Source organism: Protopterus annectens, chromosome 7.part0, assembly GCF_019279795.1.
Source record: "Protopterus annectens isolate FY-2018-M chromosome 7.part0, PAN1.0, whole genome shotgun sequence".
In the NCBI taxonomy this organism is placed as follows: domain Eukaryota; kingdom Metazoa; phylum Chordata; order Ceratodontiformes; family Protopteridae; genus Protopterus; species Protopterus annectens.
The window spans coordinates 1,055,454,037-1,055,463,777 of record NC_056739.1 but is presented as its reverse complement, the minus strand read 5'-3'; the positions used below and the strand labels follow the sequence as shown (position 1 = coordinate 1,055,463,777).

The 9,741-nt window shown below is 41.8% G+C and overlaps 1 protein-coding gene across 3 annotated transcripts in view; it reads left to right on the top strand.

Annotated features, from left to right (window-relative positions):
- The first annotated feature begins 1,271 nt into the window (after positions 1 to 1,271).
- The window catches only part of BORCS6 (BLOC-1 related complex subunit 6), a 464,581-nt gene continuing 456,111 nt past the window's right edge, over positions 1,272 to 9,741 (top strand). For 2 of the 3 annotated variants that reach the window (XM_044077608.1, XM_044077606.1), the window contains exon 1: positions 1,273 to 1,575. The gene's annotated coding sequence lies outside the window, so the exon portion shown is untranslated. Of the gene's footprint in view, positions 1,576 to 9,741 lie in introns of all 3 variants that reach the window. The other variant, XM_044077607.1, reaches the window with a different exon arrangement.

The window sequence follows — 9,741 nt, the reverse complement described above, 5'->3', positions numbered from 1 at the left end:
TTATTGCAAATCTGTATGAAAAGATTTTAGACAAATCTTTGTTACTTCATGCACATTATGGTGGGGTGCTTTTATATGGGGAGCATAAAAGTACTTTCTGACATATAGGGGAGGTTCAAGGACATCTCTGTTGTTGGAATAAGGCTCACAAGTGATACTCTAGCACAAACTCTGGTTCCATTTCCAGCATGAAGATGGAATTCCATGTCACAAGATTTAGTTTCCATCCCCAGGGTCTAGTCTGTCCTGATCTGTCCCACTGCTGACTGTCACATTACACTGACTACAACATTTTATGTTTTGGGGTGAAGAAAGTACTGTGCCTCATGCAGGCTAAGTATAACTAGGATACATATGTCATCCAGGCACTTGCCAAGAGTCACCATTCTCAGCACTGTCCCCAGGAGTAGGTTGCATAATTCCTGTTGTGGCTCAGGTTTTCTGATTTTTCAGTGTAATCATGATGGGAGCAAGGGTGTCAAAATGTATATTGCTCTTTGTCTGACCCTTCTCTTAGATCAGTTTGCAGAGAGTGAGCAGCCAGAAGCACAACGCTCCTGACAACATTGCTATAAGGATCACAGATTCATACAACCCCCCCCCCCCATGACTAGGTCACAATCCCAGAAAGGGAATTTTCATAGGTTCATACTAGGCTATCTGCCCTAGGGCATTTATAAGCTTAGCCAGAGTATGTTTGGCTTTCGCCACCCATTTTAAATTAATTTTGCTATGCCCTTTTTCGATGTTAGTATACTGTGCCTCTGTCCAACAGTGACACAGAAGTGATACCCGGGGTAAACCTACGATCTCCCATCCACTCATCAAGATTCCTCTTGAAGAGAGTCAATGAGGGACTCTGCCTAACCTGGACTGGGATTTTATTCCAGAGTGAAGGGAGCCTCTGGGTTATGAATCTGTCCCTCCAGCATTTCTTTGCATTATTTTGATTTACCTGATTTTACAGGAGATTGTCACTGTAGATGGATGTAAGTCTGTAAATAAAACAGATTTTGCATCAGCTTACATTTTTTTCTGATGGCTATGAAGTCTGAAAGTCAAACATTTCTCATTATTTAGTGACTTTAGTACTCAATGATTTGCCAGAAAACCTCAACTTTTATAAAGAACAGTCCAAAAATGTAGGCAAAAATATGGACAGTTGGAAGGTATAATCAATATGCTCTCACAAATACCTAAGCCCTGCACCAGTTAGGTTTCACAGCTAAAGCTATTCTCGGAACTGTACCGAATGATTGGGGAATGGGGACAGATTTAGAAGAAGGACTTCGTCTCTTGGCAACCTTCTTCCTTTGGGAGGAGTTTAAGTTGTGGTTCTGTGTGTTGGTAAATAATCGAAAAGAAGGGGTTTGACGATGCCTGATATATGCTGGGTTGTTTTTCACGTGTATGTTTTCAGTCCTGATGCTCGTGGCCTTTTCCTGTACTGATTATCTTCGGTCTCCAAAAGTGCAAATCAGGATTTGGATTAAGAGAGTTTGACACTGGTACAGAATAGGAGCTACGAAGTGTGATGATAGTGTCATTTTAAAAGTGTCAGAAGCTATGTAGCAGGTACTGGTATTGTTTTTTTTTTTTCTTTTTTTGCAGGTGCCCCTCTGCACCTTTTTTAATTTCAGTAAGGGTGGGCTGGTTTCGACTGCTTACTTGCATGCAAAGTCTGTGGGGTTCTGATTATTTCTAGGAGTTTGAGTAGTGTACCGCAGAATTGCTTGTTGTCTTATGCAAAACTCGTCAAATACTGAAACGGGAGTTTCTTTCAGACCTCCAGGATAAATTCCGTGAACGGAATAAATATCTTTGAGTCAGGACCGAACTGAGGCCTACTGTGTATTATAGTTCCCGTTTTGGGTAGTATTGCCTGACTTTGTCAGATGTCCTACCCTGATCATTTGCTAGGTTTCTGTTGTGGCAGGCGCTGACATTATTGTATTGCATAGTCTTGCCCGTGCATTGCCTATGTAACTTTTTTTCCTCGTCCATACGAGCTGTATTCTGGGATAAGTTATGTTTATGGTATCACATATTATTATGTGTAATTTTGGTTGGTAGGAAGAGAAATCGTATTTACTCTGGGGAAAATGGATCTTGTTGGTTCAACCGTTGGTGTACTAGTGACAGAGCAGTACATTAGTAGCACCCATGATTGTTAGTATCGGTCTAACCTGGAGTCCTTAGTTAAGTTAGTTTCCCCTTCTGATTGTGGGGACTTATAAAATTGTTGGTCTTGCTAAAAATAGAGACTGTCAGCTGGCTGCTGTGCTCATTGTGAGGAATCACCGTCATCTGATTCAGAGTTGAGCGTTTTATTGCGTAGCGTTTGACACACATTTGGAGTGCCTTCCATTTCACCAGTAGTATTCTTTGAGAAAAACATACTGCCAAACGCAACTATGCTGTATTGATGCTAAGAGGAATATTGGAAATTAATAAGACTATCAGAATGTTCCGTGTTTGCTTCATTTATCTTGCTTGTGTTGTGTGTATTTTTTCAGGAGACACATTGCTAACTACAACTATAAGAATGTCTCATTGGTCTTTAACGTTTTGTTAATGGTCTCCTAGCTGAAAAGGTGACCATCCTGTCTGTCTGGTTAAAAATAATGTATTACTGTCCCTATCAAGTGCAGCGTGGATCAGTTGAAGCTAATGGAATATGTTATGGTTCAAATATCTGAGAAAGGGGTAGAGTATGTTACAAAACCATCTTTAAAAAAGAAAATTGAAAAAAAAAATAGCTTAACAGTCAAGCCTGCATTCATTGTGCTTATCAAATTGGTACATCTATCAAGTTTTTCAGTATGCTAAGTAAACCTAAACTTTTCCCCACAAAAAGAAGCCTGTGCCCCCCCCCCCCCACACACACACACCAAAACAATTTGCTATTTATAAATTGTGGCAGGGTTTAAGGGAAGCACCAGCCAGTCCTCTCCAGACAAATACCTTTGTTTGTAAACTACAGGTTACTTCTGCCTTATGTCCAGAAAATGTTATATTTTCAAGAAGAATATAGAGATGAAAAGCCTGGCTGTGTGGTTCAAAGGCACAGAACCCTGACTGCAACCCAGATGAGCAGGGTTCAGTTAGTGGTCCTGTCACTGCAGGAGTCGGGCTGGATGGTATAGAAGTGAAAGGGCGTGGCCTGTTAACTTTCCCAAAGGGGAATAAAAGAGTTGCATCCAAAGGGGAATAAAAGAGTTGCATGTGAAGGCACACAGGGCAGGTGTAATTTCCCTGGTGCAGATTTGGGGGAAAAAACATGTGCTGTACTTTTGGGGTTGACTTGAGGAGAAGGAAGTATCCCTTATAGAAGTGAGGGGAATATCTGTCACAGTTTGCCAATTTTGCACCCCATTTCTTCATGCTAGCCAGGTGTGCATGGGGGCATTTAAGATATTAAAGAAAACATCTATCAGCTTTGATGGTTATTTTAAAGATACCCCTGGATTCATGAAGCTCGGCGCAAGGCCGGTGTAAGGCCTGCGCCAGCCGTGCGGCATATATATGGTGTAGTAGCGCCATATGCATATTAATGAAGGTGCACGGCCACCACATCCACGTGCATAGGACACGTGCGCGAGTGCATGGGGCGTTCCTAAGCTGCGCCCGGAGGCATGTCAATGTCGGCTGTCGATGAGCAACCTAAACTGCTGAATATTATAGTCCGCCTGCAATAGTAATCGCACCTTTCCGTGTCCGTGGATAATGAAATGTATGCAAAGCATGCAAGACAGCTCCTGGCCACACAAAATGGAGAACCAAACAGAAATGCACGCAACACAATATGAGTTTCCGTCCATGGAACAAATGATATTTAAAATCGTGTGTCCATAATGTACTGCACTGCCAGTAGTTATACTCAGTGGAAGTGAAGCGCATCATGTCAGCGCGCTGCCATTACACATGTCTAGCCCCATGGGCATGGTCACCAGCAGTCCCACAGTGGTAGTGATAGTACACAGCTGGAGCTGTGGCTATATAACAACCGTTAAGAAACCTGACAGTCCAAATTGTATACCAAACACACACAAACATATGTATATTAAAATGTGCTATACACATGAACAGGAACGTAACTGGCACATACACATATGATGCTATATGCGAAACCGGGATATCCAAAAGCAGAACCCATGCATGCAAATGCAATACGCAACAACCCCTGTATAGCACATAACCCGCACCCATGTCCGAATGTCCACCAAATCCAGCTACCAGCCTTGCGCAGCTGTACACCTACACATAGCGAGTATTCCCCATATGTAGTAGGAAGTATCGTCCTAGGCAGTGTCAGGATTGCAAATATGTATCCCACGTTTGTAAACATCCCATCACAGTTACGTAAATCCAAATGCCCGCACGTTCATGTTTCGGCAAAATGTGTGTACATCCCGCGTGGGATAAGTAACCTGTTGAAACCCCAGAGTTGTTTACACGCCACGGTGTCCAGTACTGTACACATCTGGACAAAACATGTATGTGTAGTCACGGTACTGTTCAATGTCTACACAGACATGCAAAACATACTACACAGGATGGAACAGCTGTCCACCATGCAGGTCTCCCCACTAGGGTTGCCACGTGTTCAGATGCCCAAGGTGGGACATCCCTTGTAGAAATGTGAGAATTTGCAGGATAAAACATACCCCCGGCCAGTGCAAAGGACAGAATTACACTTTGCCAAGATAAAAGCTTATGTCATAGCATCTGAATAGCTTATGCTAACCCAAATAATAGTTATGTGTTTCAGATACAAAATACCTGTATCAAGCAACTATTAAAGAAAATAAGAAATGTACCTGTGTCTTAAAATCACAGGACACTTGCCATGTCTTAGCTGTCGTCACAGGACACAACTGTCCAAAGTGGGACTTCCCCTCGCAAAGAGGAAGAGGTGGTAACCCTACTCCCCACTGAATTATCGACAGTATATATTCAACCCAATCACATACCGACACCACCACTCAACCTATTACAGCAACAAAATCTGGACAAAGCCTAAAATGACGGGTGGACAAATAGGGATAGATGTAAGTACTGCTCTCACAAACTTCGAAAGTTCACAGAATAATAGTATGTACATTAGCATGAAATGTTGTGAAGGATGAGGGGTAGTCCCAGAGTATTACAGAGGTCCGTACATTCTTACTGTAACAAACCTTCACATATGTTTACTGTACTACTGCATACCTGTAGTTAATTTGTAGCTAATTCATGTCCAAAATAATAATCCTTGTATGAATGAATACAGGAAATAGTCAAATGTGAATGTGAACACCACTCGCTGTGGATAATGTATTGTAACCACCCCCACCCATATTATGTATTGCCAACATTATAAGCTGCTGACAGGTGCCCAAACACCTGTGTCTGTAAACACAGGTAAAATAATGTGAATGGGAACACCAACACCGTGGATTATGTATTGTAACTACCCCCACCCATATTATGTATTGCCAACATTATAAGCTGCTGACAGGTGCCCAAACACCTGTGTCTGTAAACACAGATAAAAGTTTAAAATGGACAAACTCTGTTCATGTGCTTTGTCTGACATTTGAACACGGTCAGGTCAGTTCCGTTCACCAGGCGGACAAGCCTAAACCCAGATCACCACATGAACACCCAGACAATTAAAGACTTGTATGTGTCAGGACTATAAGCCTTGGGGTTCTGAATATCCCTGCAGTGATGAAATATGCAGCTTGGGTCCAGAGCAGTAGGGAATAGGGAATGTGTAGTATGTAGTACCGCATTTTTCCCAGCAGGAGAATGGATGCCTGTGTCGTAAGTGAAGCGGTGAGGCATATGTTAATGTAGCTATGTACTATGGGTATGCATATAAATGAGACAGAACACCAAACGTATAGTGGTTACAGCATCTGGACAACGTGAATGCAGTCCCGGTTCAACTACGACTACAGCACATATAATGTTAAAGTGTAATTAATGCGTCTGTGCTGTACAGACATTTAAATATGTAAAGGTGAACGTGTGTTTCGCATATGTCCGTTAACCGGATTACAGATAATTTACTGGTACTGTCACAAGTAATAAAGCCCACGTAAGCACAAAGACTTAGTAAACATATGTAACCCACAATAAGGATATGCATGTGCGCCTGCGCGTAACCCACAATAAGGAAATGCAAGTGCGCCTGTGTGTGTGTAAACCGCTCACAGCATAGCAAATGAATGCTGGTTTCTACACGTAATGTCTATATATGGATATATACATTTGTGTATAGATAGATATATATATATATATATATATATATATATATATATATCTATCTATATCCACAGACTTAAACTAAATAAATATATGAAATAAAGAATGTACAGACATACATATATGTATATATATATATATATATATACACACACTCAAACACATACAACATCAATTGATATACACCTAATAAACATATAAACAAATGTCCTCGTAGATATAACACATGTTCATAAATAGGTTACACCATAGCTAGTATGGATACACATAACTGACATGCAATTAAGGTAAATACACTGCTGCTCTCAAAACTACTGCCCGGAAAGTATCAGTGTGCCAAATCTGTAAGTCATACTCTTTAAACATGGATATAGGTGTCCTTTGCAGGACTCCAAAAATAGTGAATCTATAAACGCACTGTCCTGTAATGATTGCTGCAAAGAAGTGTCATCCGCAACTACAATATAGCTGTACATGCAACAGTAGCTTGTGCAAGTGTAATAACACATTGGTTGACAGAATGTAAGACATATGTACCGACATGCGGAGAGTGGATAGTGCGGAGAGTGGATAGTGCTTAGAAGTGTCGTCATACTTTATTATCGCTCACATTAAATATGTGTTATGACTACTGTGGAGGGGTGTCAGGTCTGGGAATCATGGGTATGCAATAATGGGCCTAGGTGCCTAGGTGTTGGTTGGCACAGATTTATGAGGTCCGCCCCATGGGAGTGATTAATATACCTATGTGGGTATAGCAGACGCCTCTACCTTCCTAAAATGAAGAACCCATCTACTGGATATCGTGTAAACTATTGGGGGAAGACGTAGGGAGTTATATTAGTGTCGTGTAAGCGATTATCATGGACGTACTTGCGTACGAATAAGATGGTACCCATACCTCTCAATCAGAATAAGACATCTGGACAAAGGCATTTTAAAATAAGTACAAATCGGGAATATCTCAAATATTCCTCTTACAAAGTCAGAACGTTGATAAAATAATGGATCAGTCAATAGTATGAATGTTTTGTGGGTTACTAATTGTAAACAACAAATGTCTGTCATTATTGTCTAACCCCACAGTCCCAAATTACTTCCCACTAAATTACCAGAAAGGCACAATATTATTAAAAAAGGAACAAAATCAGACATCTAAGTTAGGGACATTTACCCAAAATGTGTACAGTTGAGAGGTATGAAGGTAACCCTGACCTAAATAAATGTACAGAACTAGTGCGATTAGGTGGACAGGTGTGAAGAAAGACGTGATTGTCAAAAGCATGTACCTCGACAAATCTGGATGAATACTAATGCCCTGTGATAGTCAATGTGGAAGGTTAATAGAAACAACATAAATGTGTCCCTCAGGGTGCTATGCAGTGTCCCCGATACAGTGTTCAGTCTCCCACACACGCATGTGAGTTCTGCCACTGACGGAAAGCGCAAATGCCGGCGAACAAATAAGGTAGATGATAGCAGAATATGTTTTGATCAGCACCTATTGGCTTTTGTGAGGAACACAACACTCTGGGTGGGTGTGTCCTACAAAAGGAATGTAATGGCATCTGGCCTGTGATTTCTCCATATATTGTGTGTAGTGGTGTAATAAAATGACATATCTTGTATCAGAAACAGATACATGTTATAGGAAACAGTATCATCGACTATACCACTACAAGACAAATCTGAAGGTATGAAAAGGGCTGAAGTAGTCAGTTTAGTATTGACTGCAGGTATGTGTGGACTTGTCAAATGTCACAGCTGTACATATAGTTCCTATAGGGCTGTCACCTCTACAAATGATGAAAGTGGGAGGTGCTCTGTAGAAATGACAGACGTAGCAGGTCAAAACATACCTACAGCCATGCTTACTCCACAAATAGACATATTAGCACACATCAAAGCTTAGGCCAGGATTCACGAAGCTTTGGTCGGTGTACGAGTAGAGTAAGAGTAGAGCAAGGCAAGATGTTCGCCGAGCTATTCAGCAATATCCTGTAGGGGCGTGTAACAGCCCCTCAAACTAACGTTGCACGGACAATGTTAGGATATGCAAATTACCCCATTTGTAGGTGAAAACTATGCAAATGATGTAAAATATGCGATACATGAAACAGTAAGCTGTCCGTGCAAGAGTAGAGGTATGTGCAGAAATGTACATGGATGTTAACCGAGTAAAGTTCTGCAAGTAGCTAAACGGAGCAATGTCGTCTGCAAATAAAGGATGGTTTAGTTGAAGAAGCATGCCAGTGGCATGTATTCCCATTGGAAATTAATAAAACTCTAGTTGTCCTCCCCCGATCTCCGGTGTTTAAGAGTAGCGCAGCGGCGCGAGTACACGCTGTGCATACAAAACAAGACAAATATGTAAAATATACATACAAATTGTAATGTCAGTTAAAAGTTATTGCGTCATGCAGGTGAATGGCAAGCTGAAGACAACATGGCTACTGAGTAGTGGTTGCTATGTGTGGAAGCACACACTCAGAGATGTAACCAAGCATTAGTAGGCAATCCTATGCAATTGAGGCTGAAGATAGTGAAGAACAATTTGTCATGCCATATGGGCCAAGCCTCGACAGTGTAAGAGTAGGTTAAGGGGACTATCAGTGTAGAAGATAGGTGACATCATGAGTGTGTATGTATAAAGCACTGTAATCTTATTGGAGCAGTGTGTCACATGTCTGCTGTCAGTGACTCATCAGTGGAAGAGGCATGTTATGATTTGTCCTAGGTGAAGTCAGTAAACTGACGGTGTACGCCATGGATATCGCTGAAGTTCCTTGCAAACCTGGTGAAGTGTGTTTGCGCCCATGCAAGCCTGTAAGCCCGAGTAAGCATGTGTGTCAGCCCGTGTGCGCGACTTGAAGAACGAGTAAGCTACTGTAAGATTGTTGAAGCCCGTGTAATGTTGTGTAAGCCAGTGTAAGTGTTTGTACGCATGTATAAGCCTGTGTGCGCACGTGGAAGCGGATATGCACTTCACTGTACTCCTATGCGCGGTGCCGCTCATTATGGACACAAACAGTGAAAAGGAAGGTAAACAAATAGCAGTAAGCTTAACCAAGGAGAACTACCACAGCTAGCAGGTGAAAGGAGAACTACCACAGCTAGCAGGTGAAAACAATCAGACTGAGTATATTACACAGCCAGTACAGTAGGCCAGCACAGCACGTACAACTCTACAAACAGTAGTCCACCATGTTTTTCTCAGACACACTGCAACACTGTAGTATACTAAGAGAAGTGCAAACTGTAAAAGCTTAACTGAGACAACATAATGTTAGGGGCTGCCATTGCTATTATACGTCAACATATGCAACATGTGGAGGGTTGTGCCAATGTGAATGCTGCTCAGCATCACACAGTGAGTAGACGGAGAGGAGTGTGCAGGCACAGGGTAACCTACCAGGGCTACATGAGCTGGAGATAGTAGAGCTATAGAGTGGACAGAGACCTCCTGCAGAAGATTGTGGATCTGTGCAG